The sequence below is a fragment of the Tauraco erythrolophus genome, chromosome 7, assembly GCF_009769465.1.
Source record: "Tauraco erythrolophus isolate bTauEry1 chromosome 7, bTauEry1.pri, whole genome shotgun sequence".
Taxonomy (NCBI): domain Eukaryota; kingdom Metazoa; phylum Chordata; class Aves; order Musophagiformes; family Musophagidae; genus Tauraco; species Tauraco erythrolophus.
The window spans coordinates 23,752,242-23,764,193 of record NC_141471.1 but is presented as its reverse complement, the minus strand read 5'-3'; the positions used below and the strand labels follow the sequence as shown (position 1 = coordinate 23,764,193).

General features: G+C 38.1%; 1 long non-coding RNA gene across 1 annotated transcript in view; it reads left to right on the top strand.

Annotated features, from left to right (window-relative positions):
- The first annotated feature begins 700 nt into the window (after positions 1–700).
- The window catches only part of LOC147528434 (uncharacterized), a 32,051-nt gene continuing 20,799 nt past the window's right edge, over positions 701–11,952 (top strand). The window contains exon 1 of the long non-coding RNA XR_015222273.1: positions 701–883. This is a non-coding gene — a long non-coding RNA (uncharacterized LOC147528434). The remainder of the gene's footprint in view (positions 884–11,952) is intronic.

Here is an 11,952-nt window from a genome sequence, read left to right as displayed (position 1 = left end):
TCCTCTCATTTAGTTTAGATAAGGTGGAAAAATCCTTTTAGTTGCCTCTAAACTTCTCTTAAACATACAAAATCCAAAAAGTCAGCCTCAATGTACCCTCAATTTTTAACATGACAACTTTTTTCTTCATGTTTTTCATTTGGATCAAAAGCTTTGTGTACATTTTAAATATATATATTTTTCGGCAGCTGAATTGCAGGTAGCCTTTTTGATTTACAGATTCACATCATATTGTAAACCTTAAGAGAGACATTTAATCCCCTTAATTTCCTGAGAACTCCAGAATCATGTCATAATTATACTACTGAATTTCTGAGCATTATTATATCCATTTGTAACTGCTAAACACTTAACATAGTTTTTAAAATTCAGTTATCTGGTCTAGCTATACAAAGTTGCAAGAAACTTGTGACGGATAGAAAGACAGAGAAATTCTGAATAAATCCATGTATATGTTGAATATTTTGAAGATAGACTTTCACACTATTTGTACAAACAGCAATTTATCTGGCTACATTTTTTTGTTTGTTTGTTTGTTTTTCTACATTTGCAGAGAGATTTTTCTCATCTTTGTCAGCTCCTTCTTCAGCTTTATATCTCAATGAAATCCCAAACCTGTCTGTGACCTAAAAAGTCTGCCGCCATGGGATTTTGGTGCAGCACATGCAGTATTTTGTCTCCTGTCTGCTCTCTTCCAGTCTAATTCTCTTTCAGTTGGAGGTATGGAAAGAGCAAAGAAGAAAAAGAGGCTTAAAATCTCCTGAAAAGGGCGGCGGGAGAAGAAGGTGCCCTTGCATCGTGCTTTCCTCTGTTCACGTTGTACATCAGGCTTCTCTGCACCTCTCCTGTACATCTGACAATTGGTATTCAGGAACAAGACCAGGTAAGTACAAGGTGGAACCAGAGCTGGTGTCATGCTTTTTATGTGAGGGTTAACACACCGTTTAAAAAAAAAAAAAAGGGGGTCCTATCAATACCTAGGGCAGATTCTCCACCTTTTCTCTTTTATTTTGGTCCCCCTGATTACTGCCAAACAGAGGCTGTAGAGGCATCAGACGTTCCCTAGAACAAGGGAGGAATCAGCTCCTGCAATCCCCATTGCACACAAGGACTTAAAGAACATTTCCAAAGGAAGAGAGAGACAGACTCAGAAATTTTACTGATATGAGTGCAACCTCCAGAAGCCTAGGATGTTCATGGTTCCTCCTATGAGAAAGCCAAACATTAAGAAATACAGAAATGGAGACTTAGGTTCCTAAATAACCATTAAAGGCCAAATCTTTTGTAAGTGCCCAGAGGAAACAAGCCTCATCACTCCAGAGGAAGGGATCTTTGTATTCAAACCAATCACTACTGAGGATAATAGGCAGATTACCTGAATTAGGCGCCTACAAACAGAAATGTCGTGAGCCTCCTGCCAGTGTCACCTTTCCTCGTCTCCTAAAATCACTGCAGATTCACCAGTATAAACTGGCAAAAGCAGAATTAGCCACAATGAACATTCTTGCTTCTTTGTGAGACTCTTCACAATGTGGACTGAACTCGAAGATAATGAACCAACATTATCTAGTTTGATTATACTGCTTGAAAACCTTCACAATAAATAAAGATGCATGCCTAAATAGCTAAGTCCAGAAAATTATTTTTTTTCACTAGGTAAACTGCCCTTTTAGAGTTACTAATTATTCTTTTTCATTCTTATATTTGCTTTATTAATTTCAATTTTCTACTGGGTGTTTATAGAATAAATACACCCAAACATCCTTTCCTTGTTCAGGACTTACCCTATAGTAATCTTCAAAACTGGCAGCTTCAAAAAGAAATGGTCTAGAATAGAAACAGATTTCTATGATATTCTGAGTAACTGCAATGCCTGAGAATGCTAATGCAGAAGTGCCCAACCTAAGTGTCACAGCCAAAGAAACAGACTACAGTGGAGAACAATATTTTGCAGAAATTATTAGGCCTGAGATGTTTGGACTTAAGATACAAAAAGCAATTCCTCAAAAAAAAAAGGGTAAACATTGTGGTTCAAAGTAATTTCTTAGTATAATACTGTATAGCAAATAATTATATAAATGATGGAACATTACTTTTAAGACAAGTTTTTTCTCAAATTCTTTTATTACCTAAGTCACCTCTTCCTGACCTTATGCTGATCACATAAGATTTTGCAAGGGTATCATAAAAACATATGTGCTTCCATGTAAAACAATAAATTAAAAAAGGCAAGAGCAAGAGGATTTGCTTAACTATAGACTGTAAAATAGAAACAGAAAATTAAGGAAAAAAAAAACCCAGAGTGATGAAAAACACAAGCAGTTTTAAGACTCCAATTGATGGAATTTTCTCAAAATTTTAGGAGGCTTCTGAAGTGTTACTGCATTTCACAGCAACCACTGGTAGTTTCTGAACTCATATTTTAAGGCTGTATTTATGACAGGGACTCAATTCTGAACTTGGATACAAATGTATGTAATAAAATTAGTCACGCTCTTGCACAACTCAGCAGCACGGCTTCATGCCTGTGCTCTGATGTTCAGCCCTGGTTACCCTATCGCACACAGACCTGCTGTGCCAAAAAGGGACAACACACAGCAGCTGTCCTGATTCAAACAGTGTCTTATACTCAAACATTGAATTAACCTGTAGCCCAGTTAAAATACTCCTGGATGAGACCTGTCATGGTCAAATGCAGGAGAAGTTGTGCTGAACCAGCATTGGTGGCTGAAGCTGGGGCTTCCAGGAACAAGACACATCTGTCTTCAAGTAGTATAGCTGGGATAAATGTGAGCATACCATCAGAGTGGTAAAGGGTATAAAAGAGACAGAAATGTTAATGTAATTGTGTTGTGCCACAATGCCACAAATTCCCCCTATGTTTATAAAACACTTTTTAAATCAGCAGGTAATTCAGGATTTAGCAATAATTTTGCCAGCTCTGGCATTTTGCCTGTAATTGTAGTTGTTAATGTTTTTATCCAGTTTTATTTATTTCTGCAGCAATCCTCTAGTATTTAATCATCTCTCTCTATTTCTTTTTTTGTGTTTTGTTTTATTTTTGTTTAGTGAAGCAAAGCTTCTCTGTTATAGTCCTGAATCTCCACACTTGGAAACCCTTCGGTAACCCTAGCAACCTCGTTAGCAGGGTGAGCTACAGCTTCAGCACCTCCGGCTGCACAAAGTGGGGTCCGTTCCTCCCCAGCCCGCAGCGGAGCCACAGCGAGCCACCGCCTGAGCTGGAGTGCGTCACCACTGCTGAAATTCCACCTGGGCTTTTGGTGTTGAGGCTGCAAGGCTGATGCCTACATGCAGTTATGCATTTGGTTTTGCATGATTGCATAGTCTCCTTTTTTTTAAAAAAAAACTGTTTAGATTAACGTCTTGAGAGGGCCTTAAGGTGCTCTTAAGGCACATAGTTCTTCATCAAGATAGGTGGCAGGGCTGAACCCAAACATGCTTTGTCGGCTTTTGAGATTTTTTTATTGTTACTCGTACTGGAAACTATAAGGCAAGCTCTTTTAAATTCTTTTTTAAACCATTAATTGAGTAAACAATTGTGTTTGCTATAGACAAAATTTTTTTAAAGAAGAAGGTATTTTCTATCCTATTCTACAGCGTTTTCAAGCACTCACTCTGTTAGCATAATCCATAACCTATTAGCATAATCTATATTACATTCTCCAGTATCATCTATTAAATTACACCTCCATAAATACATGTAAAATAAGTATGCACCATACAAATCCTACCTGACTTTTTTTTTGTACAGGTATTTCCCAAGACTCTTTCTTCCCATTTCATATATGTATACTTAAAAAACATTATTAGGAAGGAAGTTTTGAACTGATGGACATAAAATATGGGCTGTCCCTCTCTTGAGAGATATTGTCAGTTGCTGTGGCTTCAAGAGGGAGCACTCTACATGGTTAAAATTCCTTCAAACTGAACTGTAAATCTTTAAATCATAAATTCTCACTGCAGTTTTCTGGTTCAGGCAATCCTGCTAAGTGTTCCATGACTTCTCTCCAATATCTTTCCAGTTTATAGGTTGTGTGAGTTTTGTTGCTTTCCAGGGTGCTAACTTTAGTATGTTCACATTTCTGAGAGCCAATATAGTTACCTTTTTTCTCTAGATCTAGTATTTCTCAAAAGAATTCCTCCTAGAAGATTCCAAAACCTACCGAACATTCAGAAGAATAAATGTTGGTTGAAGAGTGTCTTAGACTTTTGAAACAGAACACTTTATTTCTATGTATGTTATTGACTTACTTTACCCTTCATTAAAATCCCAGGGACAAAAGTTTGCTTTTACTCTTCAAAATTCAGCATGTGCAATACATTGATTTATTGATATTAGTTTAACCAAGCCAAGAACTTGCTCAAGTATTGGGGCTTTCTGTGACAATTGAATTGAAATTGATTTATGACATAAGATTAATGAATAATTTCTTCTTGATCTGTTGCTGTGGATGGGAAAGCCTGAAGTGATAGACTTTCTGTTCAAATTTCTATGCCATACAAGCCTAAGACAAAACTGGAATGGAAAAGGGACAAGAAGGATTAGATTCAAGGTTATAGGTTGAATTAAGGTTGAGATTGAGACCAAGAACTGAGTTGATGGTTTTATTCCTTGATCCTCCAAGACCTTGTCCTTGTTGGTTTAAGAGCTAGGTGAGCACTACTTGTATAGCAGTATCTATAGGGTTGTGGGTAGTGTTAAGGTTTGTTATATTTGCTTAATGTTTGGATTCTGCTTATCTCCTACAGTGAGGATGAGGGCTGGGACCCACAGGGTCTTACACTTTATGTGCTTGTTTGGTATGGCTTTTTGTCATAATGTAATGTTAAAGATAGAGTTGGATGTAGGTTGGTAATGGAAAGGAGTTGGAGCTTAGTTTATTTGGCCATGTAGAGTATACAAGTCTGGCATGCTTCCTCGTTTCTGTAGATTTTTTTACCGTTAGTCACTAATTCATTCTGTACCAAGAGTAAACAGGCTGCTGTTTAAACTGTCTGGACTCCAGGTGAATTTGGAGACCATGCTACCAGTGGCCTTGAAGGGACCCTTCCAGGAAGGTCTGCAAAGGAGCCTCAGCCATAGATGCCTCCTTAAGTTTATGATTAGGCATAAGGCTGAAAAGACAGTGGACGGCTCATGGCCGTGTTGGGCTACGTGAAGACCAAATCTGATTGAGGCTGGGTGTGGATTTTATTTTTACGCAAAAGAGGACTTCAGTTTTGTGTGAACTATTAGATAAGTTGCTTGACATTGATATTGATACTGTGCACAGGTCTAGTTGATAACCAATGAGAGAACTGTGAAATAATTTCTATTCTGTTCCAAGACAGATAAAAGCGGCCAAGTAGAGTTAGTTCACATGAGGACAGAGGTCCAGCACCTGGACCTGGAGGTCCTCATGTCTACCATAAACACTCTTTTCCAACTATAAAAATGACTGCTGGATCGTTGTAGCTGAGGTGACTTCACTGGCTAACTTATGGGTTTGGTGAGATAGGTAAATAAACTGAGCACTTCAGCCACTGCTCTCTGTGATCCTTTTTGCCAGCCTTTGTCCTGATGTTAACAATAATCCTTAATAGTAGTTTAGACACCTCTCTCCTGGCCAAAATCAAACATAACTGTTTTCATTTCACATTCATTGTCATCCTATTTCTTCAGGTATTAAGTTCCATGCAGTAATAATAATACTAAAAAAGTCAGTTCCTGATGTCTGTGGCGCTAATCAAACTGCAGCTTTAGAGCTAATAGCAGCAAAGGGTGAAAAAAGTACTCTTCTCTTTGGCCCAAGTCCTCGTTCTGAGTCCTTGTTCTTTCAGGATCATGTAGTAAAAGTAATAATTCATCTTCTACATTTTGTAAATCTAATCAGAGCCCTTACTAGAGCTAATCATTATCCAGGCACAGTTAATGGGAACAGAAATATTAACAAATCATATGCTTGTTGCTCTACTGCAATTGATTTGGACATCAAGCCATAAAATTGGCACGTTTCTGTAACCCTGATTCCAACTCAGTCCTAACCCTGAACTTGAAAACAGTTTGGGAGACCTCCACTGACAAGAGCACAAAACATAAACTGTTTTTTTTTTTTTAACTCCAAGCATCAGCTTTCACTTCAGCTTCTTCTTTTATAATCATAGCCCCAACCCCAACCCTAATTGTAGCAACTCCACCTTTACTATTCAAATAAAATGCAGATCAAAGCAGCCTCTGCACCTTTAATGAACTCTCAGGCACTGATTGTCATGCTTTAGTGGGACTGCATTTAAAATACGGGGTTGTTTTCTGTGTTTTATTTGCTTCTAGGCCTTACTTCTCAAATATTGTATAGTGAGAGGCTTGGGTGGGGCTTTGCTTCACATTATTCAGGAGCTTTGAATATACAAGTATTTATAACCAACGCATACTTACATGATTTTAGGTAATGTTACATGTAGTACTACAATAGCCTTCCCAGAGACAATGGTAGGATTACAGATAAATGTCATCAAGGAATGTTTAAACTGTAAAATGCCTCACAGTTAGAAACTTCTGGAAACAAAACACTGACAGGGTGAAGCATAAAATAATACACTCCAGATATTAATAACATTCTACTATTACCAACTTCATATTGATGACATCTAATAATATTTGTATTCCATTCTAATGTTTATAATGAGGAGAGCTATCTTTGCAGACCGTTGAGCTGACAATTAGTGGCTCTGCGAATGCAATGGGATGTGGATGACTGCAGTTAGCTCCACACTCACCAGCTCCTTAGTGGTGTAACCAAAACAGCCCAGAGATCAGGAAACCAAATACATCAGAAGCCAGAACACACAATCAGTTATTAGATGTGTTAACATAAAAATCATATGACTTTACTGACAATAATATAAAAAAGTTTAGACTAGGCCATTTTGTGTTTCACTGCTCCAGTGTGTTTGCTTTCTTTGCCAGGCTTTGCAGCACGGGCTTTGTTCCAGAGTAAGTAATTTAAGCCTGGCTCAAACATGCAGTTTTCCTACTGCTTCTTTTCCGTTGGATACTTAGCTTTTCAGGAAACCCTCAACACTCACCATTTCAGTATGTCAATAGAAAAGTTCATCTGAACAGTCCTACTCCTATAAAACTGTAGTATTACTGATTCTTACAATAGGTTTAGTGTTTTCCTGACAAAGATGACAATCATTTAATCTCCAATCATTGGAGTATTAGGACACTTTAGTATTAAGAGAGAAACTCCCTGTGGTAATCTATTTACAGATAATTTCTTTATTTCCTTAATAGCCTCTTGAAAATTTGGTGACGAGATTTGATGACAGATTGTCATTCAGAGCACAATATACCACCTATAGCTTGCCGGTTTCTACAAACACCAAGGTGGAGAGATCCATTATACCAGTACATCACAAGGTCTTTCGAAACGACAGTGCAAAACACACCATTCCAGATACATCCATTCTCTCATTGTAAAAGCCTGCAGGATAGTCAGCTGTGGAAAAAAGTGGCAGAATCTTAGATCTGTGCGTATCAATGTGTAGAGAGTTCGTCACGAGGTGATGCTTTTGGAACACAAACTGTGATATACAGTCATTGCTTTGAAATGTTAGAGAATAAGTTGGGAAGAAAAATATAAATATCTGCTGTCTTGGGGTGCCAGAAGGCATGAAAAATCACCACCTAATAAATCTTGTTGGGTTAAAAAATGAGTTCGTGGCACCTCTAGGACTGAATACACAGGATTACCTGATTTATGGGAGTTATGAAGTTACATGGTGCCACTTGAGAAGCCCAAGGCAGGGAGCTGTGAAGGTGGAAGGATAAATAGCGATTATATTTGATTTTCAATACTGGGATAGAACGGAAGAAAAAGTTCCATCAAGCCTTGATCACTCTTAGAGACCCTGTTCTGAAAATATCTTTCTACCAGATACAACTGCATTTGGGCAGTTTCCAGTACCACATCAGGTTGGTCCTTTACCAAAAAAGAGTAACAACCAAAAACTAAATGCTTAGTGGAGATGTGGTTTTCAAACAGGCAAATTAGGGGAAGCTTTTTCTTCTGCAAGATTAAGATGTTTAGATCCTGATGTAAGTGGAGGAGGGTTATTTGAAACCACAATTGGGCAGCTGAACAAGGGAAGAATTAGTTTTTAGATTTCAAATGTGTGTACATATGATTGGACTTCTTCAGATTTGGCCAAATCCTGCTTGTATTTCTCTTGAAAATAATTCTAGTATCTATTTAATGGAATAGTGGAGAAATGGTAGTCAACATAAATAACTTAATTATCAAAACTACTGTGCAAAAGAGTAAGCACTTTTCTTATTTCCTGTTTGTTTATTGGGACAATTTCCCCACTTTCCTTTAAGATGCCATTAGCATAAAGCAGCAAGTTCATCTGTCGGAGGTGGCCTAGGTGTAGGTGTTGCTGCCTTGAGGCAGGGAATGGAGTAGAGGACCTCTGAAGGTCTTGTTTTCAGTGGTTACCAGAGCACTGGAAGTACAGCGTGGGTCTGTAGATTCTATCAGTCTCTTTACCAAGCAGATATGTCTGGTGAATCACACTAACTGAGAGAAAAACTTTGAAAGGATTAAGGCTGATTTACTGGAAAAAACCAACAGCATAGTCTTCTGCTTGAACTTAGGCACTTAAACAAAAAACTGAGTTACAGGAGGTGCTGAGTGCCTGAAGCTTTCCCTAACTCCAGTGGGAATACTGGAAACTAAGCAGTAAGGGAAAACCCAGTTTTGTTTAGATTCGTAGCTTTAGGTAACAGGATATGTTCTTTTCCTTTTCCATTTTCCCGTCTTTCAGAACTGAAATTGTTAAGAGCCTTTGATTGAAAACATGAATCATTTAGGCAAAGCTAATGATAGTAACTGTACTTCAGGTTCTTTCTCATCAGTATGAACATCTGGTTTCAATTGCTTGTGAAACTCCAGTTCTTTGTCAGATATAAATTGCATATGTAATAATTTCCTGCAAAACCCTTTCTTTCTTTCTTTCTTTCTTTTCCTTCCTTCCTTCCTTCCTTCCTTCCTTCCTTCCTTCCTTCCTTCCTTCCTTCCTTCCTTCCCTCCTTCCTTCCCTCCTTCCTTCCTTCCTTCCTTCCTTCCTTCCTTCCTTCCTTCCTTCCTTCCTTCCTTCCTTCCCTCCTTCCTTCCCTCCTTCCTTCCTTCCTTCCTTCCGTCCTTCCTTCCTTCCTTCCTTCCTTCCTTCCTTCCTTCCTTCCTTCCTTCCTTCCTTCCCTCCTTCCTTCCTTCCTTCCTTCCTTCCTTCCTTCCCTCCTTCCTTCCTTCCTTCCTTCCTTCCTTCCTTCCTTCCTTCCTTCCTTCCTTCCTTCTTTCCTTCCTTCCTTCCTTCCTTCCTTCGTTCCTTCCTTCCTTCCTTCCTTCCTTCCTTCCCTCCTTCCTTCCCTCCTTCCTTCCTTCCTTCCTTCCTTCCTTCCTTCCTTCCTTCCTTCCTTCCTTCCTTCCTTCCTTCCTTCCTTCCTTCCTTCCTTCCTTCCTTCCTCCCTTTCTCTATCCCATTTGTATCTCTCTGCTTTCCTTCCTTCTTTCCTCCCTTTTCAATAAAAATATTTCAGTTACTTCTGAGAACAATAATAGGAATAAAAAAATTGTTGCCCAAAATTTAAAAAGCTTATATTTTTGACTGTAATCCTTCAGTAAGAACTTGAAATGTAAAGGTTTACCATGTGTCCACATGGGCCAGTTATTTCGAGCAAAGCTTCAAAAACAATAGTTGATTAAATTTTAACTCTGCAAGATGATTTTTTTAAGGACACCAGCAACACTTTCTGTGAAAATTCTACTTTAATGGGGCACGCTGAGTGGCTGCACAACTCCTGTGCACTGAGCAAATAACATCCCCTCCCCGCCACCCAACTAAATGACTGATCTTATGCTGTTCAATGCTGTTGCCACTGAGAAGGATTTCCCCTGCAATAGTTCCTTTCCATGGTGGGGCATCAGCTTGACAGCAAATGTAAGTTTTTGAGAAATGAGTGTTTCCACTGCTGTTGCTTACACAAAATGTAGATTAATGAAGTGAACTGAGGTTTGCAAAGAGCATGGACTGAATAGGCTGAGACTGATCAGAGTAGTGTTAGGACAAGGGGCAATGGATTTAAACTTAAAGAGGGGAGATTTAGATTGGATATAAGGAAGAAATTTTTCACTCAGAGGGTGGTGAGGCACTGGAGCAGGTTGCCCAGAGAAGTTGTAGATGTCCCATCCCTGGAGGTGTTCAAGGCCAGGTTGGATGAGGCTTTGGGCAACCTGGTGTAGTGGAGGGTGTCCCTGACCATGGCAGGGGAGTTGGAACTAGGTGATCTTTGAGGTCCTTTCCAACCCAAACCATTCTGTGATTCTATGATTCTAAGATGGGGAAAAGTGGATAGAAACCATAGGGCAGATGCAGAAAGATGTTTAACTTCACTCTCCTTTCTAAATCCTGAGGCTGAGCGAAAAGCTTGTTTCAACACTCCATTGGCAGAATAATTTGCTCTTTTTTTTCTGTGTTAGATGTCCACAGAAGAGTTTGCAATTAATACATGTGCTCAACTAGGAAAAATCTGGGCTGTGAATATGAAATTCTCCTTGCTGAGGAACTCTCTGGGGCCAGTATGATTCTCTGACAGAACTCCCATTCTTCCAGGTTGCATTAAAAGAATGTGAATATGAAGAAATCACATAAAAAAAGAAAATTAAAGTGGAAATTGTAGTTGCAAAATGAAAAGCATACTTTATTATGCATTCTTTCACTGTGTTTTCACATACAATTTTGTTCTACAAAATTCTGGATTATTCTGGCTGTGGTATACACTTAGGTACATTTAGTTGGTTAGCTGATATATTGTTTTTTCAAACCAAGTATTCTAAGCAGAACTAAATTTTCCTACTAAGCAGAATTAAATTTTCCTTTCAAAAGGAATTAATTTGCTTCGGTTCTCGAAAAATACACCTCAGGAACCAGCCCTTAGTCAAAATAAAGCTTGACGAAAAATGAAAAATCTCTGTTATTCCTGCAATTTTATTATCAAATTTAATACTAAACTTTATTAAGCAATGTTTTGCTTTTATAATTTAATAGACTAGTAACTTTGAAGTGTGCTATACTTCCAGAAGTGGTTAAGAAATCGGCTTGTGCTTCCGTAAATAATTCTGGCAGGTAAGAGTCAAACTGCTGCTCTTTCTATGGGCACCTATGTATAATTGTGTAGTGGACTTCCACAGGAACAACATGGCATTATTGAAGATTTGAGATTTGTCTTGAAAGATTTATCTTACTCTGTTAAAACAAGTCATTAGATTTATTTCTTTCAGTATCATAGGTCTTCATTGAGTCAAATAAACCATATTTTGTTTACCACCCTGGAAAGATATAAATGCTAAATACTCTTTAACTTTATTTTATGAGAGTGAATATTACATTCCTCTTCCCAGTGACCTTTTATTGCCTTGTGAATAAAAAAATAATTTACCAGACAGAAATAACAGCCAGAGGAAGGTGGGATTTATGAGCATGCCAACTCCACTAAAACCAAAGGATAAACATAATAGTCTCAGAATAAAAATGGTGAATTATCTAGTGCTCTATTCTCAAAACTTTAAAATAACTTTTCTCAGAAAATTAGAGCTTTACTCATGTCATCATTGCAGAAGTAAAAGAGTACAGGTTCTGTTCTTTCCTTTTTTCTGTTCCTTGAATCCTAATGAATCTGAGAAATTATTAGATATATTCTATTTGTAAGAGAGGAGAATATGAAGAGCTGTCCATCCAGTCTATAATGTGTCATTAAACACATGAGCTGCAGAACATTGCTGAATTCTGAACACAGCAGATTTTTATCCTATCCTAGCAGTGTTAAGTATTTCTTTGTTGCAAATTGCATGAAGTCTACAACTTTTCAACATAAGGACAGCATCAAGCTTC